Here is a 27,494-nt window from a genome sequence, read left to right as displayed (position 1 = left end):
GTAAGAGGGAAAGAGAGAAAAAAAAATTGTTTAAAAAAAGAGAAACAAAGTGTAGTAGTAAATGAGGAATTCTCACAAGGGATGGAAGTCAGCAGTGGAGTTCCACAAAGATCTGTGCTAAGAGGTATGCTGATAAACATATTCATAAATTGTGTGGAAAAGGAGACAAGCATGAAATAACAAGAGTTTGCTGATGACATGAGTTATCCAAGGTAACAGGGAGGAAAACAGATTGTGAAAAATTACAGAGGAACTTTAGAAAATTAAGTGACTGAATATTAAAATGATAGGTGAAAGTCAATGTAAATAAATATTAAAAAAATATAAAATGGTGCATGTGGGGAAAAACAATCCTCACCACATAAAAAATTATGAACCTTGAGCTGACCATTACCATTCAGGAGCAATACTTTGAAGTTATGACAAATAGTCCCATGAAAACATCTGCTCAGTGCTTGGTAGTTGTTGAAAAATGCAAATCAAATGTTAAGCATTGTTAGGACAAGAATAATAAGCGAAGCAGAAAATGTGACTCTGCCTCTATAAATCCACGGTTCGACCACTCATCTACTGGATGGTTTTTGCCCTGAAAACTCATTGCAGTCAATAAAAGTGGACCATTGAGTAAACCTGTAAAACTCAGCTGCATAGTAGAGACACAGTTCCTTTACAAACTAGCAAATTCTAAATACACATTGCTTTAATGATTTACATTATTCTTACTTTAGTTTAAAATAATTCAAGGAAGAAATCTTCTCACATAACTAAAGACTGCTGAGTGTAGTTCTTTTGGAAATGTTTCCACTGAAAAAATTTACATTCAAGTCCACTGAAGACTAGTTAGTCCTGCTGTTATTAAGCTGGGGCTGGTTCTTCATTTTTCTTAATCAATTTTTATTCCAATGAAACTCTGAATGAGTTCTGCCTGGGATGTAGCTCAGTTCAGCTCCAGTTGACTTACAGTAAGTAGAGTGCACAAGTGTGTAACGTAATCACTAGAGAGAGGCTTGAAGAGAGTTCACATGAAGCTCTATTTTTAACACCTAAAGTGACAGCAAATGCAATCAGTGAAGCTCAAAAAGGAGATAAAAAATCAGGCTGTGATTTAAAGAAATGTCGAAGTGAATATTTTCCAACCCAGCAGATTTCTTGTCTGAGTATACAAACCCAACATGGTAATAACTGGTTAATACCATCAGATCAAGCAAGATCTGTGTGGTGTGCGGTGGAGGTAGGAGCTCTCAAGTACAGTCCGGGGATGCTAGGTGCTATACCCCCAAAGAGAGGGAGTCTAAGGAGCATTAAGTGCAGCACTTGATGGAAGAAGGACCAAATCTGTCCAGGCATGTGCTCATTTTTCAGCTTCAAAATACTGCTGGTTTGTTGCAGACCCTCTCTGTTGGTCTCTCTGGTAAAGTGAACGAGCAGGTAAATAAGGTGGACTGTTAGGGAGCAGCTGCATCACTCAGCAATGAAAAGTTATACTGAGTTACCAGTTACTCAATTTTTGCTGTGTAATAGCAAGTCCAGACGTGAGAGAGGACCAGTAGTCTCAGACAGCAAGTGACAACATTTTCTTAGCAATCCTGATGAAAGACCAGGACCATTTCCCACAGCCGTGGACTCCGAAGTCTGCACTTTTCCCAGTAGGGATTTGAGCCATGCCCTCAGGCTTCCAGCCATTAAGACAACATTTACATGGGAAGAGAAAGGCTTTAACAAAACAAGCTTTGTGACCCACATGCTTTTCACCTGCATTCCTGACTGTGGCCTGCTTATATACCTCACGCTCAAAGCACATGATTCAATGTAGATATCCACTTTGTGAATGCCTTCATCTGAACTAAGCACCTAAGAAAAAGCTATTTATCTCATCCTAAAATAAAACTCTTAAAGAAAATCCCCCAAAACTTCTATTTCCCTCTGTTGACTATAAAAAGAGTAGCTTAAACGGAGACATCTAAAGTTAGGTGAAACAATCCCAATCCAAGCATCATCAGTGTTTAGGAATGGACAGGACCCAAGCATTTGTTGGGTGAAGTAGACTTTATCTATGCCTGATCTGTCCTTACCACATACATGAGACTATAGACAGGCTGATGTGCTAAGCTGTCCATCAGCTTTGTGTTCATGTCAGGATGCGAGTGTGAGGGTTCACTATGGATGGTAAATTAATCTAGTCCTGGGGGCAAGATTGGACTTCGAGTTAACACGTTTGTGTACCCTAAATCTTCCTCCATGACTCGATGATCTATCAGGCGTTCGCAACATCCACATACAAGAGCATTTCTCCCCAGAATTTTATCCCTTCAGACTTTCAGCCCTGGTATTACCTGCCAACTTAGCAGGAATTGTGACCTTAATTGGGAATAGCACTGTCTGTTATTAGCCTACAGTGTGCATTATTGAAATGAATTGTACAACCTGACTGCCACATACAGTTAAGGAGAGTCACACAAAAACGTCTCATTAAGTCCTCCAATCACCCAACTCCCACACTATTTGGTAACAAGTAATTATTTAGGTAAAATGCCTTCGTGAAAGTTTTGTTCAGTGCCATGTCATCATTTATGAAGCATCAAACCTTTCTTCCCTGGGAGTCAGACATAATTTAGCAGAAGGGCTATTTATCTTTTAATCTAAATTCTTTCCAGCTCTTTCTTAGTTCATTATTCCTTTTATCATGTCTTTTCTGTACTTAAAACTGAAAATTCATAAAGAACAGGATTCTGTTTTAACTTGCATATCACATTTGCCATTGACAAGCACAGATGATAAGATATTTTGCAAATATTTAGTTTTGAATGTTGATGAGTCTTCAACATTCAACATGAGAAGGATCTTCCAAACTATCATGTCTTTTGTTTAATTTCTTTTTTGTGTTTTGTCTTTGTTGCTTTTTATTTTAAGAGATTGATCACTGCTACCCAAATCAAAAAAAATAAAATATGCTCAAATACAATAAAATAGAAAGGAAAAAAGAAGTGTAATACAAATAAATAATTGGGTGCAGATGGCTGGGGGAAAATTGCCCTGCTGTCCCAGGAACAAATAGTTACATTCTATCTCCTAGGACACCTCTGTAATCCCCCTGAAACTGGTGGGTAGTTTAGTTCACAAGTATTAGTTCACAATGAGGTTGTTTTAATTTTAATTATCTTAATTTAATTCTATTCTTGCACCATGATAACTCTAGAAAAATGAATTGTTTTTACACGTACATAACTGAGATCCAAACTTATCTCCCTATAGCTATGACCATCTGATACCAGTCCTGCTCTTCAATTCTCCTTGTAGTCTATTTCAAATTGGATTAGAGAATAAAAAAATCCAGGCTACTTGTACAAACATGAAATGGAGGTTCTGCTCCAGTGAAGTTCTGCACTGCAGTTACTGGGGGCCTCTCAATAAAGTACAGGGGGTGAATAAGTTCACAGGACCTCATAGACCAAACTTGCTATAAAGCAGGTGACCATAGTCCATGCCAGCATGAGTGAATAACTTTGGGTAGTCACCAAAAAGGAGAATGGCACAGTAGGATGTAAATAGGATCATCTCTGGCAAATTACATCAGTCCTGCTCAGTACTGACAAGGTCTTGACTAAAGAATTGTGTCCGTTTTTGAGCACTGCACACCACAAAGGATGTTGACCAGTGTGAAAGAGCACACAGCAGAGTGATGATGAAGGTCAGTTATCTGGATACAATAACTCATGGGGACAGACTAAACAAACTGGTGCTCCTCAGTCTAAAGTATAGAAGGCAGAAAAGATGGTTTTACACACATGAAAAGCAGCTCCAAAGAAAGAAAGAATTCTCTCCATGGCCATCGAGAATAGGACAAGAAGTAACCAGATTAAATTGCAGCAAGTGGGTCATGCTAGGCATAAGAGGAAATATTCTAGCAACAAGGACAATGAAGATTTGGTCTTGATTGCCTGGGGACTGAGGTTTGCAGCAGAGGTCTTCTTTAAGACAAGGCGAGACAGTCATTGGGGAATAAAGTTTGAACAGAAAATTCCTGCACAGGGAGCAGAAGGATGAATAGCATGACCATCAAGAGTCCCTTCCGACTCTCTTGATTCTGCAAAATTCATGACCCCAATGTCTTCAGCTTTTATACTTTTATACTTTTTTTTAAACTGTGTGGGTGTGTATATACTCACAGCTGTGCACCACAGTGCCATGAGCTCAAAAATGTGCAACACCACCAGGCTTTATTAAACCAGTCCGTTCTGCACAGGCAAAGGACCACTTTGTGGACCAGTATGCACTGGATTTACTTGAACCTGAGATAATTTTTCAAGCAATCATAAGTCTCCATGTCAGAGTCCTGACCTGGAAAATCTCTAGAGTGTGACATCAGCAGTTATTTGCCTATAATATTTTACTTTATACAGTAATATACAAATCTGTCCTATTTCTTTGAGATGAAGCTCTCAATATTAGGAAGCTTGGTCAATCATGAAATAGGGGGAAGCACACCTGTGAGAGCAATATTTACATAGTGGGTCAGAAGAAAGTAAACAATCCCTAGACATGATAGACAGTTCTGATCTGAAGCTAAATCAGCCAGCAAAGGGCCATGTTACTGCTCAGGGGCTTTTATGCCTCTGTATTTATTTCCCTGTTTACAGGGTAAGTGACTTGGCAGCCATTCTAGGAAGGCTCCTGTTGCCCATCTCTACATACATACTCTGTAACTAAATGAAATATTTTCTGTTGCTATGGCTACTGGGCCCTTTTTATATTTTTCCTCCCTTCTTTTGCCTCCACAAGCAACAATACTTGCTAACCAATTAAATACCAAATAATACAGGGAAAAGTAGGAAGATAAGGGTTTTACATGTCTCCTCTTGTCTAGCTCATTTGAATCCTGAGTGGCTACCAAGAAGAGGACTTTCAAGTTTAGAGGTTTCTAACTGAACTACTAAAAGAAACCACAGAGATTTCAGAGCAGTAGGATGTGTGCAGGGCTTTTGATGCATGATACTATCTTACGCAGCTAGCAAAGTACCTGGAGTGGTGCAGCAATTCCAATCAGGTTTTAACTCTTGCATTCAGACAATCATGGATTGTCTCTTTAACTCTTGCATTCAGACAATCATGGATTGTCTTGCTATCCCCACCTCCCTGGCTCAAGCTCATTATATAAATAAGCTCCCTTCAGAATGGATCAGGCCTCTATATCCTTGTTTATCTGAGTCACTAGCTGTCAAACCCAGACAAGACTGAGCATTAATGGTTTGCATTTGCATCGCAAAATTCTACTTTTCACCTGGATAACTGAGCTGGCCAAAAAAGTATGATTTAACTTAATTTTTTTGATCAAATACATAGACAAATTCAGTAATAAATTTACACTGAAGGAGTTCATTCAAAGAAAACATTTCTGAGATGTTTAAGACACACTTATTACTATCAATGTGTTTTTCAGAATAACGTTGACCGAGTGGACCAACAGGTGCCACATCAGTCTGAAGCTGCCATGGCCCAGAGCAGATGCAGCCCTGATCAAAAAAAGGTGACAGTGCAGACCGTGCACAATGAGGGCCTCTGTCTGCCTGCCTAAGAAGGGCAGGCAGAGTGGGACAGATGGGCAGCACTGCACTCCCTGTAGGCAGAAGTCTAGGGGTTCCCAGTGCACCACAATCAATATTCACAATCCTCACACTCACATCCAGCTCTGACATTTCTCTGGGACATCCAAGTAAAGGCAACCAGTCTGAAACTAGATTAAGCGCACAGGCAGAGCTAGCAGACTGGTGAAGGTCCTTGGGGGATATCCCACAAGTTGATACTTCTTTCCTTTCCATTCTGGAACAAAAAACATTTCAACTATTCTTCCAGAGCAAAGTTGTATCAGTTAGTTTGGTTTGGGATCAGAACCTTAGTTTTGGGGTTGAATGAGACTCCTGCAATACTGTCTGGTGGTTTGGGGCTGAGTTAATGGGGGCTGAGGGTGCTTTTGGGGATAGAGCTAATTTTCTTCATAGTAGCTCGTATGGGGCTATGTTTTGGATTTGTGCTGAGAACAATGTTGATAATACAAGGATGTTTTTGTTACTGCCGAGCAGTGTTTACACAGAGGCAAGGCCTTTTCTGCTTCTCACCCCACCCCACCAGCAAGTAGGCTGGGGGTGCACAAGAAGTTGGGAGGGGACACAGCTGGGACAGCTGATCCCAACTGACCAAAGGGATATTCCATACCATATGACATCATGCTCAGCATATAAATCTGGGGGAAGAAGAAAGGGGGGGACGTTCAGAGTTAAGGCGTTTCTCTTCCCAAGCAACCATTACACATGATGGAGCCCTGCTTTCCTGGAGGTGGCTGAACACCTGCCTGCCGATCGGAAGTAGTGAACAAATTCCTTGTTTTGCTTTGTTTGCGTGCGCGGCTTTTGCTTTACCTATTAAACTGTCTTTATCTCAACCCACGAGTTTTCTCACTTTTACTCTCTCCCCCATCCCACTGAGGGGGGAGTGAGTGAGCGGCTGTGTGGTGCTTAGTTGCCGGCTGGGGTTAAACCACAACAGGGGCATTAGGAGATGTTCTGTGGCCAAGGAGGGGTAGATGTGTGGAGAAGATATCTTCTCTCACACAGCCACATTTTTAAAAACAATAGCCTTTCTCTCTATTGGCCCACATTAATTATATTGAAATTGCATCCAGCCTTTTTATGTTAAAAGTTACACTGCCCAAGATAAGCAAGCCACTTTGTGCTATGGACCAGGAAGATCGAACTTCTTTAGGTCCTACCACATTTTTGCAGATCCTGATTAATTTTTTCTGTGCTTTTTTAATCCTGTCCTGTCCAATTTTTTTTTTTTTGGTCTCTTTTTAATACCTCTCCTAATATTGTTACAGAGGAGAAACTGTCTCCTTACTCTTGGACTGTTCCCTGCTCAGACAGCTTTAGCAGTACCCAAAACCCCAAGCTGCATCCTCTCTGCAAGTTTATCTCCCACTGCTTATAAGTGATGGTTTCTAAGATTTTTTCCAAGTTCGCTACATTTTAAGATATACCTCATATCATATATATACTTCGTATACCTCATAAGATATATCTCATGAAGTGTTTGAGAGTCACTTTTTGGTGCGTGTTTTGGCAGTGGATACCAGAGTAAACCATAGGAGGTGGAGAAAATCAATAGAGAAGGGCAATGAGCTGTGCGCAAGTGTTGTGCTTTCTCCATTCTCCACCTGCCCCTGATACAGAAGACAGACTCCCATAATGCAGAAGTCATTGCAATATGTTTTTCTTACCAGGCCATTGTTTCAGGGGGAAGTCTACCAACGCAACATCAAAATCCATCCTCAAGTTTTTCTGGCAAAATGTGTCTTTTTACTGCCACAGTCTCCCAGCTGACTCATGCAGGCATAATCAAACCCTAAAGCAATTAAGCTACTTTGGCCTTTGTAAGGCAGTTTAAGAGACAGATCCATTTCAGCACAATTCAAACAGCACAAAGAAAAGCTTATATTATCCTGATTTACTGAGTTTTTCCATTTCTCTTTTATTTAAGTCCAGTGTCTTGTATTCAATTTAATGACAATGATTCTGTAGCGCATTAAAACATCCTATGACTATTAAAGGAACATTTATTGAGGTCTAATAAGAGACAAATCAACTTTTCATTTAAGTGCCTCAAAAATAACACAAGCAATAAATGGCTGATTATATATTTAATGATATTGTAACTTATACTGTACCGGCAGAAAAAGCTTTTGCATTTCCAATTTAACACTATTGCCTGTTGTTATCATTAGGGAAAATGTTTGTTATTATTCTAATTGGAAGCAGTAAGTTAAAATCCATCTTCATTTAAAAGCAAATAATGCTGCTCAAATGCTTAATATGTATATATAACTCTTGGGGATTTTTCTGGGAATGTTTATGTTTATCAGAGTGGTCTTTTTCCAAGCATAACACAGGACTGGAGGATGCCATTGGAAGGCACTGCAGGACTCATTTCAGAAAAGGGTGTTCCGGTAGGAAAAGCATTATAGCCCAAATTCTGACATCAGACTTGTATATACTAGCGTGTACAGAAGAAAGCATGAAAAAATAATTTCCAATGGTAGAATGCAACTTTTCTCCTTAGTTCTGGAAAAACTACATTTTCAGAGTGTCTCACGTCAAGGTGAGTGTTGAGACTGTTTTCTTGTGGTTTTATTCTATTGCTCTGTTCCATGTATTTTTTTATTTCTGCACTGTGTAACTTTTTAAAACTTTGCTAACATGACAAAGTCACAAAATTTCTATTTGCTAATCTGAGAAAATTTGGAGAGACCGAGAAAGACAACCATAGAGATAAACCTTTATAGTGCATTCAGTTGGGAAGGAAATAAATAAATTGTCAAAATTATTTCAATCTCTGTCCCCCAAAAGAAAGGAAAACTGAAAAGATTTTCAGAAGTTAAAGTTTTGAAAGGACACCTTTTATTTTGCAACTGAAATACTGAGGCACAAAGAGATTAAGTAGCTGGCAGCAAAAACAGCAACTGAAAGAAGCACTTTTAAATCTTATTCTGTTGTCTTGACTTCATTCTGACACAAAGTGACTGATGTGTCTTATTCTAGAAGACACAAGACCATTTCTCTGTATTCTGATTCTAGCTCAGTTTGTCCCTACAATTTAGGTCCTCAAGTCCAATGCCCTGCAATCCCAAGAACCAACGCGACAGAAATTTCATCCAGAAGTGTCTTTCAGGCATCCCTTGATAAACCCTCCTCTAGTATCTCATGACAGACTAGATTTTTAGGAAAAGACCAAAAGCTACAATTATTGAGCAGTATAGGTGTCGTGGTTTAACCCCAGCCAGCAACTAAGCACCGCGCAGTGCCACCAGTGGGATGGGGGAGAGAATGGAAAAAAAAAACCTCATGGGTTGAGATAAAGACAGTTTAATAGGACAGAAAGGAAGGAAAAATAATTATAATGATAATAATAATAATAATAATAATAATAATGTGACAATAGTACTAAAAGAATTAGAATATACAAAACAAGTGATGCACAATGCAATTGCTCACCACTCACTGACCGATGCCCAGTTAGTTCCCGAGCAGCGATCCGTCCCTCCCGGCCAACTCCTCCTCGTTTATATACTGGGCATGACGTCATCTGGTATGGAATATTCCTTTGGCCAGTTTAGGTCAGCTGTCCTGGCTGTGTCCCCTCCCAACTTCTTGTGCCCCTCCAGCCTTCTTGCTGGCTGGGCATGAGAAGCTGAAAAATCCTTGACTTAGTATAAACACTACTGAGCAACAACTGAAAACATCAGTGTGTTATCAACATTATTCTCATACTAAATCCAAAACATAACACTGTACCAGCTACTAGGAAGAAAATCAACTCTATCCTAGCCGAAACCAGGACAATAGGAAAGGGACAGAGGTAAAGGCTATCCCACTTTCTTATGAAGCAGACCCCAGTACTACTTGATGTCCATCACAGTGTTGCCCAGGACACAGAACACATTGTCCAGTGCTGGGGTCCTTCTGTGGAGTCAAACCCCATGGAGGCTTCTCCTGGGGAAGGATTTCCAGCCTGGGCCTAAGGAATCTCTAAACGTTTTAACTTTGCACGAGAGTTGCCCTATGTTACTTCATACATTTACGCTTTACTTACAAAGATGCTGAAATGAACAGGCGTGGTGATGGCAACCATTCATTGTAAATGACAGAGATATGACTGTCTATGCTGATCTACTCTGTGTTACCATGATGGCAACATATCAGCCCCTCACTGCTTCTGGTTCGCAATTCCTGCATTTTCTCTCTTCACCCCCTTCCATTTCTAAGAAAGTTCAGAGTTGATTTATTTTATATCATCTGCAACTGGCTCTAAGGAAGGGTAGACCACTGTGGGTATGATTCACTGACAAGCTTATTTTCTTTCCTAAGAATTGATTTAACTACAAAAGCAAAGGATATGACAGCTATTGAACCAGTTAAATGATTTAAAAAGTGGGGACTGTTTGATCCATCAACAGGCATCACCACTGAGATTAAACCTGCAAGAAGGCAAGGACTTTATTTAATTATTTTTTTTAAATCCCACGAGAAGTTATTTACACTTGAGTCAAACATTCAAAGTGCTGTGAAATTTACTGTCCCTGCACTTAACTGGGGAGCATGGCAGAGTGGAGTCTTGGCGTGGATGCTGCCATTCCTGACACCCTGTTAGCTTGCTAGTATGAAATATGTTCAGACAGTACAGTAATATTTGTAAAGCTTATTGGGAAGGATATCAAATCATTCTGTTGTTTATTCAGTGAAGCTTAAGCACATCACTGTTGAGGTTAATTCTGTGTCTCACACATCTTGACTTCCCAACACTCTTCCTTTGCAAAGTGTCTCTCTCTCATAAAAGACTTGCATTTACCTCCATGTTCAAACCACTTTGCACCATTTCATTGTTCAGTAATGTAAATTATTCAATTCACAGCTAAGATTCAAAGCCATAAAAGCAGAGATTTGTACTTTTCTACAGTTCGCATATGTTGCAGAAAGGCATATTTAGAGAGTCTAGGGAGAATAAACAGGCAGTGGTCCATGTGATTCCTGCTCTCCTGGTGATCACATTTTACTTGCTGTCAACCTCCTATACTGTCCTGTTTCATTTGTGTCATTTACCTGTTGCATCCTGTTTGTCAGTCAAATATTGAAAATCTACAGGGCCAAAAAATGTTGGTTTGATCATTCAGTCTCATAATCAGGTTACTAACAGCATCAGCTGGTACATATACATTTGCTGTAGATGAAGAGCATATATATTATTATCCTTTCCTAAACATTGTCTAAATTTTCAGCAATTACAGTTGATTTGGAGTGCCTGGTACCTGAGTGCCAATATGAGCCATTTTAAAAGGTCCTGATCACCAGAGGAAGGGAAGACTGACCATTCCTTGGGTTAAAAAAAAACAAACAAACAAAAAAACACAAAAAAGAGACTTCCAGAGATCGCAAGCTGAATGCTTTAATGCTTTGAAAATAATGCATCTAAAAGCATGTCTGTTTCAGACATTTCAAGCATGGGCCATACCTTACTTCAGAATAATCCTCTTTTCCACACAGAGCATTACAATAAAACTAAAATGCAATCAACAGAGAGATAGCATGTAATATGAAAGATGGTACACCATGATACATGGTACACTGGAGTAAATTCATATATTAATTTAAAGGTGGATCCCATTAGTGTCTGGTGGGGGCGTATTTCTGTATCTGGTTATTTATTAACACTGTCTTGCTTCCCAGAGCTGATATACCCTGTATTGACGAGATAACAGAAACACCATCCCTTGCTTGATTTCAGATAACCACATCCACTTCTCATAAAACACATAATTAACTACAGAGAGAATACTTCTTAATTAAAGCCGGCTGAAATTAATCAAACACTGGCTTTGCAGGGTGCTCCTGGTTCTGCTGTAACTTCCTTGCTTGCTCAGAGCAAAGCTCAGCTGGTTGTTCAAATGCTCTCGTTTGCAGGCTGTTAAATGAATGACAGACAAAATGGCTCAGCAGAACTGATTGAAAATAAAAGCCATAGAATCATAGAAACATTTAGGTTGGAAAAGACCCTTAAGATCATTGAGTCCAACTGTAAACCTACCACTACCAAGTCCACCACTAAACCGTGTCCCTAAGTGCCACATCTACATATCTTTTAAATACCTCCAGGGATAGTGACTTAACCACTTCCCTGGCAGCCTGTTCCAGTGCTTAATAACCCTTTCAGTGAAGAATGTTTTCCTAATATCCAATCTAAACCTCCTCTGGCACAACTTGAGGCCGTTCCCTCTTGTCCTATCGCTTGTTACGTGGGAGAAGAGACCAACACCCACCTTGCTACAACCTCCTTTCAGGCAGTTGTAGAGAGTGATAAGGTCTGCCCTGAGCCTCCTTTTCTCCAGACTGAACAACCCCAGTTCCCTCAGCCGCTCCTCACAGGACTTGTTCTCTAGACCTTCACCAGCTTCATTGCTCTTCTTTGGATGTGCACACAGTCAACACAGTCAACACAGAGTGACATGAGAAAAGCTCAGATATTTTTCATTTGTTGAGATATGCTTCCCACTGGAGAAAGTTTTTGGAGCACCACTACAAGCCCTAGATATGGGTGGCCAATGAATAACCTCAGATGGGTTTGAGAGAGCTGGTGGGCTGGATTCAGAGAATGCCATGAAAAAAGTAATCAGAGTTTAGGCTTTCAGCCAAGAGACTGGCCACTGTGCTGAAGGCTCCCTTATGGCAGTGTCTGTGAGATGTGGCACCAGCCTGAAGAGACACCACAAGCAAACATGGGTGGTTAATGGTGGTGTCTTAAAATTGCACTGCACAATCACAGCAAAGGGGGACTTCAAAGTGTCAGATACGGGCAGGTGCCAGCTCAGCTAACGGCAGGAGCATTGAAATCCCAGGGAAATTATATGAAAGACAATAAATCTGGAATATGCAATAACTGAGTCATGCAGGGAGCAGGGAAAAAACCAGAGAGGTTTGGCTTCGTTACTGGCACTTAAGCCTGAAATTCTGCACGGTGGCTTAAAAAAATCCTTGTCATGGTCTCTCCAGGCCTCACTGTGCTCAACATAGCCCATCACCAGAGTTCCCCATGCACTGGTGTCATGATACAGAAGCGCTCACCTTCCTAACACAGCCAGAGTGGCTTCATTTTACAGTCTGGGATGGCTAACTCTCCGAGTCCTTCTCAGTAAATGGCAAGCAAGGAAGAGACAGTAGTAGCCATAAGCAGTGCTACGTTTTCTGTATTGTATTTCTCTCCTTTGCTTTCTAAAACCATATGGGAAACAAGCCCAAAGGCTGTTTTTCCAAAAGGAGGGAACTCTGGGCCTGCCTACCCAGTAGGTGCAATGGTCCCGGGGGAGTCCCATTGCAGGGAGAACTGGGGAGGTCCGTGAAGATAAACATGAGCTTGCCCTAGGAAAAGAAGCCCAGGAGATGCTGAGCAGAGACACTGAGACCACTCTGCAGCACTGAAATGGGAAGGGGGAACCGTTCATAAACTGCCTGTGCTCTGGGGCTGGGCAAGGGCAGCCCTCCCTTTCTGAAACTCAGCTGGTACCTGCACTCTGCTTGCAGTACAGGGACTGCGGCTAGCTCAGGGGCTGCATGATGCAGACACGCCATAGCAAAAGTAGATCATATGGGCAGGGTGGTCTGTTTGGCCATCCCATGGCTGGAGACTCTGTACCAGCAATTCCACATCCAAAGGCTGTGAAGATGCCCTTGTGGAAATCAAAAAGAAAGATCAAAGGCAGGTCTGAACAAGGAATAGCGCTCTCTGGAGTTACTACTTTCATTGTTACTTTTGTGCTTCATAGCCTAGTACATCACAGGGTTTTTTTAATTCCTTTATTTCTTTTTTTTCTCTCTCTTTTCTTTTTTTTTTTATTTGTGATGTTCAGCAGAGTATCTTCTTTTCATCTTATTTGATGGATTTTCCCCTAGTTGTTTCAGTCCTTTTATTCCCTGAAACACAGCTTAGGGCTACCTTGTTTTCTCTGTTAAGGTGGCATCATGAACCTTCTCGCTGTATCATGGCATGATCTCACACTGACAGCTCTTGAGAACAAAGCCCTGCTTTAACTGTGAGTTCAGTCTCCAGGGCTCCACACCCGCAGAGTTCAGTTAAACTCACTGAGGTCTTCCACCTTTCTGTGGGGGAGAGGACAGAGTGAGAAGCTGCTGAGTGGGAGGGAAGGAGAATACCCTGAGCTGAAGTCGGGGATGTGTCATACCCCTCGTTAATTCCACTTTAAATTCAGCCTCTGATCTTAGTCAGGGCATGCAATACGTTTAGCACCAGCTGGTACTGGAGGTACACAGTACCTCCAGGGGTAACCATGGCATAAGGAATAGAATAGAAAAGAATAAAACAGAACAGAACATTGTATTCACAGAAAGAAGAGGAGAAAATTACATTTTTTCTAAGGTAGAGAGAGGATCCCATAAATTCCAAATAAACTATTTCAGGAGGAGGATGTTGAAGTCTTCCAGAGGAAAAAAAAATATTATAAACTGATATATGTATTTTATTTATGTAAAATATTATAAACTTACTTCTTAAGAGATCAAAGAAACCTTAACTCTGCCCCAGAAATGAGCATGGGACAATGCTAAAACAGCTGTGCTGCTTAACGGAGTGCTGTGTGCAGTGTAGGGGCTGTGCTGTGACATGTGCCTGAGCTCTCCCAGGCTGCGACAGGGACACGATGCTGCAAACTGGCATTGCAAAAGGCATCTGCCAGGTCCAGGCTCCAGGGAGGTAAGAGATGGGGGCACTGAACCCCCTCAGACAGGGGAGGAACCAAAGCCCAGCACCACAGATTTGTGATCCCCATTCCCCTCTAAATCATCGTCCCTGGGGCAGACCCAGCAAGGACATCGCTAATTTGGGCTCCTGCTGTCATGTCCAGCTCTGTGGGGAAATTCTCCTCTTTTAGGGGAGTTCTCATGCTGGTCCCAGCTGTCTGCCTGTGTGCTCCCATGGATCTGGTCTCTCAGAGCAGGGGAGAACATATCTGGAAACTGCTCCCCATGCTGCAGACTCCACTTTAGAAGGGCTGCCCAGATGCCCAGGCAGCGATGCAGAGGGGGCAGAATCTCACACCCAAGTTAGGCATAAGCACAGATGTAAGCTCTCCTCCTTTTCTCATCTTAGCCAAGCCAACATTTGCGTTCTTCCTTGTCAGCAGAGACAAATCTGTTCGGTCTTCATGGCAACAGAAAGACTTCAGCTTGAAGCTGTGATGGGACAACTCTTCTGCTTCCTAAACCAAGCTTCGTAAGCCCCCAAGTCTGTTCTTCTCGGCATAATGCACCTCACCATCTCCCCCTCCAGCCAGAAGGGACCTGCAATGTCTTTTGCTCCTGTGCTCCCTGTGTTCCTCACAGCAGAGGAAAGAGAGGAGAGAGCTGTCAATTGCACTGCAGGAACCAGAATCTCCTCACTCCAAGCAGTAACTCCAGGGCCTCCACTTACTGAAAGGCTCTCTTTGATCTGACTTTCCTCCAAGCTGGCTGAATCCCTTCATTATATACCCTTCCTAGCACATGCTTTTTTCAGCTTTGCCAAAAAGGAAGGGCTCCCTGGGAGAAGACTTCATGAGGAGATTTTTGCTATTTTCCCAGCGCCCGGACTCTAATGCAGAGTAAGGGATAGGATTGCTATAGCATGGGATTCTGCAGCGATCATGCAACACCACCTTACTCTCATATGCACACACGATGCACAGGCACTCAAATTTGTGCCGCTTTTATCCTGGTATTTTATCCTTGTACAGTCCTAGAACATATTATTTCTATGAGTTCACACCTGCCATACCCCACTGAGGTATCTTTCTGCTTTTCTTCTGCCTTCTTTCTCTATCTGTCTTTCTTTGCTCTCTCATCTTGATGCAGAAGATGGCTTTTCCCATGCATACAGGCAAACTTTATATTTCTTTTGAAGGGAAGGTCATAGCTCTGTGTTAACCATTGATTCTCCTCTTCTGTGAGACAAGTACCAAGGAGCTTTGGCCAATGGTGGGATCCTTTTGTGCTATGTGCCTACAGATAGATATACTCTTACTCCAAAACAGGTACAACATGACTGTTAGCTCCTCTTTTTACATGATGAACAGAGGCACAGGACAGTTAGAGTGAGAGCCATGAGCAGAAGATCCCCTAGACTGGTCCGTATAATGCAGCACTGTGGCTTCTTCCCTGTTCAAAGGAGAAGATAACCAGCAGCCCTCTGTGAGGGGCAGGACCTTTCCTGTAACAGTCAGTGGCCAGCACTGCCAAAAAGGTAATTCCCTGGGGACTAAACGGCTCCCTTGAACAGCATCTTTTCAGTCATGCTTCTAACTATTGAGAAGCAAAGCATTGGCCCTGCCTGCCCAGGGAGGAGACATCCCCACTTTGCCACAGACCCCGCTAGCAATGTCACACATGTTTGGTTTCTGTATTAATAGCTTTGGGAGACAAGGACCTTTATCTACAGGCCAACACTCAGCACATTTTTGAGCGCTCAGTCATGAAATAACATTCGTCCATGAAAAGAGCATGAGGGGGCTGTTTTAATGATTTTTTTAATCTAAAGGGAGCTTGCACCATCTGTCCTGCTGACAGGTTCACCGAGGAGAGACATCCACAGTTTGTCAGATGGGTTTCACACACTCGCTTGTGAATCCTGCCCATGAATGGGATTCTTCTCTCTCAGGCCAAAGGTACTCGCTGCTTTAATTGAAGATAACATAGAGATCCTCCCACATCTGTAATCATCGGGAAGGCTTGGGCTTCCATTTCCCATAAGTGTTGCCTTTTTTTAATGTCCTGACCAATTTCAGCTAGAGTCATTGCTGCTTTCTAACTGCCCAAAATCCTCCCTGTAATTTTCGTTAAGGAGACCTAATTTTTATCCTTCTCTTCTCATTCAGTACCCCTGTATTGTTTCAAACAGCCACCAGGTTTCCCCCAAAGGTGCCTGTGTTTCAGAGTATGGAGGACCGACATTTCATGAGCTTTATATTTCCAGTATGTGAGATGCTGAATGTCAGTACAATTTACAGCAATTGAGCACTCTAAGTGGCAGAGCCTTAAGAAGGTGTTGGGCACCACTTTTGTGTTTCCACCAAGATATTCTTCTTTGGTTTATAAGAAACAGTGGTGTCCATGATGATTTACTGTCACAACCTTGCATGTGGTTTTGTGTCCAGTTTAACAGAAGTCACTGCCCAGTTGATGAACCCTATGTATAAATGGAAGCATCTACAAAGACACAGTTCTTGAGTTTTTACAGAAAGAGGCTCGTCTGCATCTCAAATTCAGAAATTGTGTCTTTATTCCATTCACCCTTCTCCATGTCCAGCAACTGCCCGTGATGACGAAGACCCCCACCACAGTGCCCCTCTCCTGCCTGAAAGTACAAATGGGTCTCAGCTCAGTGTCTCCACTGTAGAGGCAAAACTTCTGTTGGCTTCTCCATTTACTTCCAGGAACAGAAAAGACCCTTAGGTGAAGGAGTCAGCCAAAGCCTTTATTGCAAGTGATACCATTCAAGCTTTCTGCAGGGAGCCAAATTGGAGTATAATGATTACATTGAAGAGCACCTCAGAGAAAGAGGATGGAGTAATCGAAGAGAAATGAAGACTGAAAGCAGTAGCTGACACTTAGTCTTGCATTATAGCCCATGGGACAGAAGGCACAAACACAGTAAATTACCTGTAAGATGTCTCTTCTTCCTAGAATGAATGACTTCTAAGATACTGGCAATACAATGAAATGAATGAAAGATTCTTCCTTTCTGTCTTTAGAGGACTGAGTAATAACTTATATGCTTCCTTGTACAGCAATACTTTAGTCAATATTTATAGAACAATGCAGTAAAGCAGCTTCAGATTTGTTCCCTATTTGATAATAAATAAAGATGGTATTCAGATTTCTAGTTGCCTTTAAAACTGTCTAATATTCTATTTTTATGTGATTTCAGCCTGAATAATTTAGTACCAGAAGAAAGCTTGTCCCAAACATATGAGGTCTCAAAACATCCAGAGAGGAAATTTGAGAAGCAAAAGAAAATGTTTATCTGTGCAATGTAACTAGACATTTTACCAAGACAGGTCAAAACTCAGCGACAAATCTTATTTTGTGTCCCTGTTGCTGATTATGGTATGATAAATAAGAAGGTGCTAATTACAGTTGTTACTGTGGCAAAAGTTTCCAGTCCTTCATTCTTTCTGAGTGCCTTGCTCTGCCCTGCATTCAGCAGTTTCAACAAAATTCATGTGTCTCTTCTGCTTCTTTTCTCAGTTTGGACTAAAGCAATGGGTTACACTTGGATATGATAGCCATGGCTGTGGGAACAGAAGAACATAAAGCTCCTGTATTTTCCTTCATCAGTGTATACCTGTTTCCTGTTCTTCCATTATGATGTCATATGCTCATTACTCCAGCTTCATGCTTCTGGGTCACTGACTAAATCTGTAATTTTAAGTGTTTTGAACTGCTGGAATAAAACAGAGATATTAATCTGCACTGAAAGGTGTCCTTAGCACCATTTATGTTGTAATATACTGCACTGTTTCCTGCAGCGTTACAGGTTATCTAGCATTCACCTCAGCTCGTCCACCTCTTTCTGTTCTGCCCATGATACCTCAGTGAGTGAACTACCAGAAATCTCACTACACCTCTCCCCTCTCCAAATCACTTATTAAATCACATTGTATTCCTCAGAAGTGCGTAAAGCTAGTCATATCCCTACAAAAGAATTTCTTACGTTACTATTTTCTGTCAGAAACAGACAAATCCATTCTATTTCTCTTCTGAAACCTAAATTCCGTTTAAAACTAAGGGAAGGGATCAGACATGAGTGGGGTTAGCTGTACCACCAAACTGAAATGGCCATGTCAGTAAAAGTTAGCAACCCAGCTTGAACAGGCTGAAGTTGGACAAACTGCAGACCAGTCCTGCAGAGCTACCACATGCAGGACAACCCAGGACGAGGGCACTGTAATCCAAATCAATCTTGATTTACAAAGGCTGTGTATCAGACCATGAGGCATCAGCCCATACCATCACAACAGCATGGTTTTCCACCTCACCAGCTGTGCTGCTGACCTTTGGACCGCGCACGTTGCCACGTTAGCTGAGCAACCACATTATCAATCACTGCAGTAATAATTGAAGTGTAATGGTCAGTGATATACTCTCCCTGACTTTATTTAGATTAATTGCTGGTGGATCTGTGTAACCCAGGGTCTCCTTCCCCAATGAACATATCACTGCCATTATGTTTCTTTTGTTCATTCATGAATTTGACTAATGTACAAACTTCTTTCAAAAACACTCAAAGAAAAGCCAGAAAAAGACGCTTTTTTGCCTTGGTCTATTTAAGATAGTTAGTTCCTTCTGGGTAGATAATAGACAATTAAAACTCCCCAGCATGAGTTAACCTTTAAGAAAGCAATGGGCATGTAGCAGGAAGCAGCTGTAGCAACATGGTAATAGACACCCTCCTCTGTGCAGCCGGTCCCCACCCTGCACCATGATGAACCGTCTGTCTGAACTGAGGGTCTTTGGCTCCAGCATCTGAGATGCTCAGGTACCATCTGGACTTCAGTGACAGCAGGCCAGAGGGAAGGACTGATTTGTTAGTCAGGGTCTTCACATCTTTAAATCCTTCCTCCATCTCTCCAAACTGTTAACTTAGGTTTCATTCATTACTTTACTTCTCTAAGAACTATTGATTTTTAAAAATGTGATGTTTCCACGTGTTTGACAGAGTAACACTGACAGCAGAGAAAGGAGCGCAGAAACAGCAACAGTTTACTGCCTAATCCAAAGTGCATCAGAATTAATAGAAAATTACCCATGGTCTCCAACAGGCTCTGGGTCAGACCTGAGAGACAAAGGGGCTCTGGTAGCCATGAGTTATTTTTACACTATCATCTCACATGGCATCCAACAGGACCCTGCCATGGTATCTCAAGAAAGCAGTAAGCAGCTCAGCCTGTTCAGGGCTGTGAGGACTCAGCACCCTCTACAGCCGTGGGAGAGAGGAAATCATAACACACCTAAAATAAGGTTAAATAAGGCAGCCACAGGCCACAGATAGCAAATGGAGCCAGAATCTAGCAATGGTGTGTGTCAATATGCATCAATTAGTCCTCCCTGCCAAATTCAGACACCACTTGAAGTTCATCTAAAACCAGAAGAAATGGATTCTCCTCTCAGCTCTGCCCCAGCGTCTTGTCTGTGACATTTGTGCTCCTGAGCTGCAACTTTCCTGCATAATGAAGAGGACCTTCACGATATATTTCCCTGCCTGGTCTCTTTAGGTTAGTAGCTCTTTAGGACCAAAGCTGATTCTTACTTTGGAATACGGAAAATACTTTTGCTTGGGACCTAGTCTTGATAAAGGCTTCTAGGCACTTACCATAGTAATATTTGGTTAAGGAAAAATGTTGGATAACTTTCCTAGCTCCGTACTGGTTGGCTGCAAGTCCAATGCAAGACACTTTCCAAAAAGACCATGAGCAAAATCTAAGCAAACACTCCCCCGTTTAGGCTTTCCCTTTCTCACCTGTGCAAACTATAATCCTCAGTCAGGTCTGGGTCATGGCATGTTGATGAGTACCTGTGTAGTCATCAGTAAATGTCCACAACACGGCACTCAAGAAAGGGGCTGCAGCTTCATCAGTGCATTCAATCAAGATGTAATTGCAGGAACCATTAGATTGCAGACAGCCCCTGCACTCTGCTATCAAGATTGTAATGATACCTCTTGTTTTGCTTTTCAGCTGTCATTTTGGTAATGAATAAAGGCTTGTGGAAGCATTCTACTTTACAGACAGGTGACAAGCCAGAATGGAGACTCTGTAGTGCAAGGAGGCAGCAAAAGTTTATGAGAAAATGTATTTGGTGTGCACTTTGGGGCTCTTTAGGGATTTTAATTGTGAAAAAGGATTACAAATCAAATTTATTCCCTAAGAGAAACATCCCTTGCTTCCTATATACAGGCCAATTACAGAAATTCCGTTATGCCAACTTCAAATATTCTGCTGAACAGGGAATGAGTAGAAGGACAGGTCAAGGGATGAAAGGAATGAGAAAAAGACTGAGAGAAAGTGACTAACCCTAGTATTCACTGTTACTAGCAACTCGCAAGAACTATGCTTGTTAAGTTGTGATCTGTCTTGTTAAACACTCAGCAGGTAGCTCAGAGACACTGCATCCTAATTATGAATCTTCCCAAAGTTGTTAGACCTGAACAGTGCTTGTCAGCATTCCTGGAAGTAGGGGGAATATTTGTAAAGGGAAGGGGATTGCTCTGGGTTTCTTTCTTTTTCAGCTGCAAGGGAGAAGGTGCAACTTTAATTGTTTTATGAGCATGACTTGGCAGGGACAGAGAAAAGATGCAAATGCCTTTTGCACATGTAGTTTTTGTGCAGTATCAGCAGATTAGTATCTACCCTGACCCTGCCACAGATTTCCCTGTTACTGGGACACATCCTTCCCCTTCTTTGTCCTGCAGTGAGAAGGTTGTTAAATTTGAGGAAGCTATCTTGGGTAATAATCCCAGTCAGCAGATTACTTCCTTCAGGAAACGCGGAGCCTGAAAAGAAGAGCAGGATACAAAATGGAAATTGTGCTGTGGTTTTTCTATGCTCTGCTATGTCTCCTCAGACTTCTATTTTTTTGAAAATCATTATACTTTTCATCCATATTTTTAAAGCACCTGGAGTTTTGGAGTGGCATATAGTAAAACAGAAAAGATGGGTACTACTGTCTATTTATAATGCACTCGTCATTTACATAGCAAGGTGCTGTTGGTTTTGTGCTTACAGTGTCTTTGGCTCAGAGAATCAGCAGTTACTTCTGTTTGCAGGAAATCTTGATGAATAACATAGTGGCAACAAGAGTACAACACTGATATCCTGTGCCTGGTTGTACCAATCCAGTCGGTTTCAGCATCCCTAATAAATAAAGAAACAAAGAAATCCTAACTGTGATGCTCATATTAATTGGGACTGAAACATATACTATAGTCAACAACCATATATGCAGCTAGCTTACTTGACAGCTTCTGGGCCAAGCTGTGAAAATTTCAAGGCTGAGGTTCCCTCACGATCCACTGAACACTTTAAACACAGGCGATAACAAATGAACAGTGGTTTTGCAATGACTTCCTAAAATATCCCACTTCTGTAACGCAGGGATCAGTGCTCTCAGCCCAGTCACCCATGGGGCCATTGGTCCTTCGTCTAAGACAAGCAAGTATGGATCAGGCTGGAGTTGAGTGGCTTTGGGTTTGTAGGGTTTGGGGCTTTTGGCAATGGCAATATTTAGAGAGCAAATTCTGCTACAAGTCAGCTCAAATGAGGGCTCAAATGTGGGACCTTGCTGAGGGGCTCCACTACCTCACAGTGATGGGACAGGTCTGGTGCTGAGCCTTTGCCCTGCCGGGTACCTCCTGGTGGCAGAGAAGGGGTCACACAGACACCAACAAGGAGGATGAGGCTACACTGTGGGAAGCTCATGTTCATGGCACTCAGCAGATGGGCACAGTCCTGTCAGCTCCCACCCCTGCCATTGAGGAGGGGAAAGGCTGTGGTTTGATAGTTCAAGCCAGGAGATCGCTTAGCATTTTCTGTAAAAGAATAAATATTTTCATCTGGAAAAACAATGGGGTTGCACTTCTTTCTGGCAATATGGTGATCACTGCAATTTCTGCAAGCTGACAAACTTCACTGAGCCTTTGAAACTAATAATTAACCATGTATTACTGGAAGGGATGAACAAAGGGGAAGAGCAAATTGAATCTTAACTAGGTTCATTGTCTCTTCAATAAACACAATTACAACTGCTTTACTGGACACCTTCAATTTTCACCATCATTAAATAAAGACATATTTCAACCACTTATTGAATACAGCCTAAGATGACACCTTTAGTTTAGAAAAAGGCTTCTCCGGAGCCAGAGCTGTGCTCCCCTGGGGAGCAGATTCACCTATCTGGGCTGCAGTTGGCCACAGGGCCCTGAGCCAAAACCGTAAAAACTGGAGTCAGTTAGTCCCTTCTCGATTTGAAATTCAGGATGTTATGCCTGGTTGGGGTTACTCGGCTCTTCCCTTTCCCACAGAGGCAGTTTTGGTCCTTAAATAGACTTCCAATGTCTTTGCCAAAATGTGGACCCTGCTACATCATGTCACATGAGAGTGGTAAGCCTAGGGTGTATGGGGATCACTTTCTAACAAGCTTTCTTTAAAAGTTTAAGAGGTTTAAAAGATTAGGAGATGTCCCTGTGCCATCAGTGCCAGGGCAACATCACGATCTTCCCCACTTCAGGACCACATGAGCCAAACTCAGTGGATCAAATGTCAAATCTCAAGCCCCAGAGAGCCAGGGGCTGATGCAGAGCTGCATGGACCAATGCAGGTGATCCACACCTGGGCGGCGAGGAGGTGAACCTCCTGCTTGGTGCCTGAGACTGCACATGTCTAAGAAATGCTTAAGATTAAAGCCAGCTCCTGGTATATTCCTCTACAGTCACTGGAATTGTGCTTATTGAACCAATATCTAAAGATTTATTCTCATTTCTGTACGTCTTTGGCAAAACAGTCACACACTTACTGAACATTTAGTGCACATGTGAGTCTACCTCTGTTCAGTTAAGTACATGCTTAACTTTGAACATGAGGTTTAAATGCTTTTAAGGTTGCTGGGCATCCAGAGCATATGCTTAAAATTAAATATGTGACAAAATATTTTGCTAAAGCCATAAAACAACCTAAAACGAACACATGCAGAAAATGTAAGTGCAGTGGAGCAAATAATAACAGTAACAGCAAAAAATTCCACTCGTTATTACCATGCTGAAATGAAACATATTGTGATAGCCTTAACACAGAACCCAGGGGACTCTCTGGCATCCTACACCAGAATGTGATCTGAGAAGAACCTGTTGTGCTCTTGTACTCTCATTTCAGAGAACAGAGTCATTCTTACAAAGCTGAGCCAGGACATAGGGACCTCCATTCTAGCCTTGGCTTTGATGCTGCTCTATTGGAAAACTTGGGCAAGCTCCTTATTCCATTCTGTGTCAGTTTGCACATCTGTAAAATACTGATCACCTTTGTAAAGCTCTTTTGATATGTATAAATTCCATAATGAGCATAGCTGATCACCTCTCCATTTGTCTGCTGTGCAGTGGAGGTCAATGCAGGGACATCTAAACTTGTCCCATGACCAGAATAGCTGCATTAATTAAGAGGCTGATTGGTTGAAGCTAATTACCACCAAAAAGTCACAAGGTAGGGCTTCTTGATTCCAGCACAGTGCCACTCTTACGCAGCTCTACTGCTTTCAGACAGCTCCATGGCAGCCAGTCCCTTACACAATGCCCCACACTCATGCACATGCCCTAGTGACAGCCCTTCCCAGTGGCCCATTTCCATTGGCCCTCACCCCTCAAACCCTTTTCTCAATGTATCAGTGCTGACAATATTTTTGCATCTGTTTTGAAACCAAGCTCTAATAAACTTTAATTGTTTTTCTCCTCCCATTAAATTCATCAGCAGTACACACTAGAGGGTGCAAAGACAAGCCCCAGGTGCCTCATACAGCCTTTCCTCTGCATAGGAGATTAATTCAGGTCAGATCCCAATTTTCCTAGCAGCCTGTTGAGCTGAGATCCAAGACTGCAGGTTAAGCCTACTGATACGTACTTCCAGGAGACAGTTTACACTTCTGTTGCCATTTTGATAGGAGGATTGACAAATTCACAGATTCTTTCACTTCCACTTGTCTCAGCCTCTTTCTCCTTGTTACGCCCTGCAGAGAAGTAAATGAATTTGAGGCAGTGAGGGTCTTCACCAGTCAAACGCACTTAAACTGCCAGAGCCTCCTCAACAGTTGACAAGTTTGCATTGCTACAAACTTGACTAGACGCCTTGTGACACCTCCTCGGCAGGAGACCACTGGTCTTCAGCAGCAAGATTGACCTTGGAAAGTCCACGCTGACCTCCTGCTGTGTGAAATACAGCAGAGATGCAGGGGATCCTGCCACGCAAGTAAACAAAGGTCAGATTCAATTCAATTTGTGTGATTGCTGCAACAGCCAGCAGAAAGAGCCTTGCTAAGCTTGGAGTGCAGTTCCTGAACAATCCATGGGGCAAAACAAATAGATTTTTTTTTTCCCAAATGAGTGCCAATCAACTGATGCTAAAAACATTGTTATTACTGATTATTATTTCGTATGAGTACACAAAGAGATTTCTCTTGTGAAGTGTTTGGATAGGAAGGGGAAAAAAATAAGCAGAAGATCTGCAGCTAAGTTTACTTTGCAAAGCCAGACATCACTTTGGGATGAAATACTCTGGCCAAAAAAAAAAAAAAAAAAAAAAAAATCTAGTACTCACGCTTAGAGCCTTTCCTGAAAACCACAGCTTTTCTAGTTCCAAAAAATCCCTCAATATCTGAGGAACAGTGTGTAGTTTTGAGGCAGCTGAGTGTGCCCTAAAAACCACACAAGCTTCTCATTTTAATTAGGAGTTGAAACCAGTCTATTGTGAATGAGGGTGGGTGTGACCCAGCCCCACCTTCTTCCTTCGTTCTGGAAACCTGGGCAAAGCAGTAAGGACAAAAGCCACTTCTTTTCCTCGGAGTAAACTTTGGAGAGTGGTGTGGGACTCTCTCCAAGGTGTGCAAAATGTTACCGGCTGTCTTGTAGGATAGCAGGAATATTCTGTCTTCCTGGTGTGTTTTGTGTTTGTTTTGGTTTTGTTTGGGTGTTTGTTTGGGGTTTTTTTTTGTCCGAGTGCAAGGTTTTGGGAGAGTTTCTCTGGAATTCAGCCTCGGAAATCTTTGTTTTTCATACAGATTTCTTCCCTTCTTTCTCCTTCTGTCTAAAAAAATGTTTGTTTAAATGAGCTTTTTTGGCTATAGGATTTCTGTGTATTACCTCACTTCAGCCGTGAAACACCCTGTGTGGAAACTCCGAAGGGCCTCTGTGCTATCTGTAGGGTAGTGAGGATACTGGAGGTTTGCACGTAGGAACAGCAAATTAGGACTCGGTGAATTAGGGCATTGAGCAACCAAGTACTGAAATTCCAGGTAGCTCTGTCTGATGCACCTTCTTCTTCCACCTGAGGTTCCCCTGAAATTTCTCCGGGCCTGGTAAGTGCCAGGAGTCCCACGAGTAGAGACCTTGATGATAAGAATGAGCTGCTGCTGCTTCATTTGCCTCCAGATACCAATAAAGTTGCTCCAGTAGAAAAAATCAGGAGATGCCCCAAAAGCCCCTACTCCAGTTAGAGCTGGAGGAAGCAGAGCAAGGAGATGGTCCTCTGTCTTGCTGTTATCTCCCCAGGTGCCTGAGCCCTCAGCACCACTTGGCCTGGCTTTTCTAGGCTTTCATTATACGACTGACCTTCTACATGAGTGATTAATTTCTGGACTTCCCACTGATATGGCTAGTGCACAGGCTAAGATGCATCTTAGCTGCCATAAATATTGTGAATTATAATACTTGCATAAGCAAGCTACTAAGGTGTGGTCTAGGAGGAATTATTGAAAAGTACAAAACTTTTTTGGACAAGTAGCTCTTTGGGTCAACCATCAGTCCAGTCCCATTCAATTCTACATTAATGACCTGGCTGAAGGAGTAGTTGTGCTACTTATTGAATTTGCAGAGTGATATCAGGCTGGAAGGGGCTGCCAGCACTTTGGAGGAATGGATCACTGTCAAAATTATCTTGAAATTAGTGGAGAAATAGAGGCAGAAAAATAACTCAAAGACAATGAAAAAATCTGGGGTTCTGTAGGAGCAGTCACAACTGGATCTGTAGGTTAGGAGGGATCACAAAACTAAATTCAATAATGTCATAAAGGAAAGTAAACTTTATTCTGAGATAAATATATAAGGGGAAGGTCACAAGAAAGACAAAAAAATGGGTAATTCCTCCTTTCTGGTGTGAACTAGCAAAGGGTGGTGCATCATGTCCAGTCTGGAAGAACATATTTAAAAGGAAAAAAATGTGAACTGAGTGAAGAAAGAGGAAATAAGAACACAAGAACCGTCAGTGGACTCGAAAACATGAGCTGTGAGGAAAATCTGAAAGAAAGGCACAACAATCTTCAAATAAATAAAAGTCGTGTAGAGAACAAAAGATTGTTGGCTTAAATTGTGACAAGCATGACTTCTGGGCTCAATTCAGTCATATAAACATAGATGTTTGAAGCCGTTTCAGATGCTTCAGGATATGTGATAAATTTCTACAAGGCTGCAAAAGTGACAGAGGTGCTATAGCAGATGAGGCCTTTCTGGAGAGATAGCTAGAGATGGGCTGGCAAGATGAGCAGCCTTTGAGCACAGTACCAGTTAGATGGCTTCCCAAAGCCTGTACCAGCCAGGGTGAACATCCCTAATTCAGTTGGTATTCTCTCTCTCTTACCTGCAGGTAAGTAGGGTTTACTGGGAAACCTGTAAAGCCTGTGCCAATGAAGCCTGCTAGAGGAGCATCAGGTATGGCCAACAAGACATGAAATCCAGAACCCTCAGAGTACCTCCAGCCTCCATATTGTTGCTGTTACAGGTAGATTGACAGGGATGAAATGCCTTTAGTAACTATTATTTAGTACCAGGCATTACTATGGCTGCAGTGTGCAAGATGTGGCTCTGCAGTATGGGAATTTCCCCCACAGCTGATGTATTGATTCGGTGTGACTAAGCACGGCTGTGAGGAGGGGCTGCCCAGTGCCCTGTGGACTGGTATGAGGGGGACATTGCAAATGTTTTCCTTACTTATTTGGATGGCTGCAGTTAGAGGATGATAAATCAATATATAGAGGAAGGGAACCAGATAGGACAGTTAAGGATAGTTTCTGCATACAGGGAGCAGAAGCATGAACAGGCCACAACAACACACCCTAAAATTTACTTTTCCTGTTCCAACATTTCTTTAATTTTTGTAT

Source organism: Gymnogyps californianus, chromosome 7 (genome assembly GCF_018139145.2).
Source record: "Gymnogyps californianus isolate 813 chromosome 7, ASM1813914v2, whole genome shotgun sequence".
Lineage (NCBI taxonomy): Eukaryota > Metazoa > Chordata > Aves > Accipitriformes > Cathartidae > Gymnogyps > Gymnogyps californianus.
The sequence above is the reverse complement of the archived record's forward strand: the minus strand, read 5'-3'. Positions refer to the sequence as shown.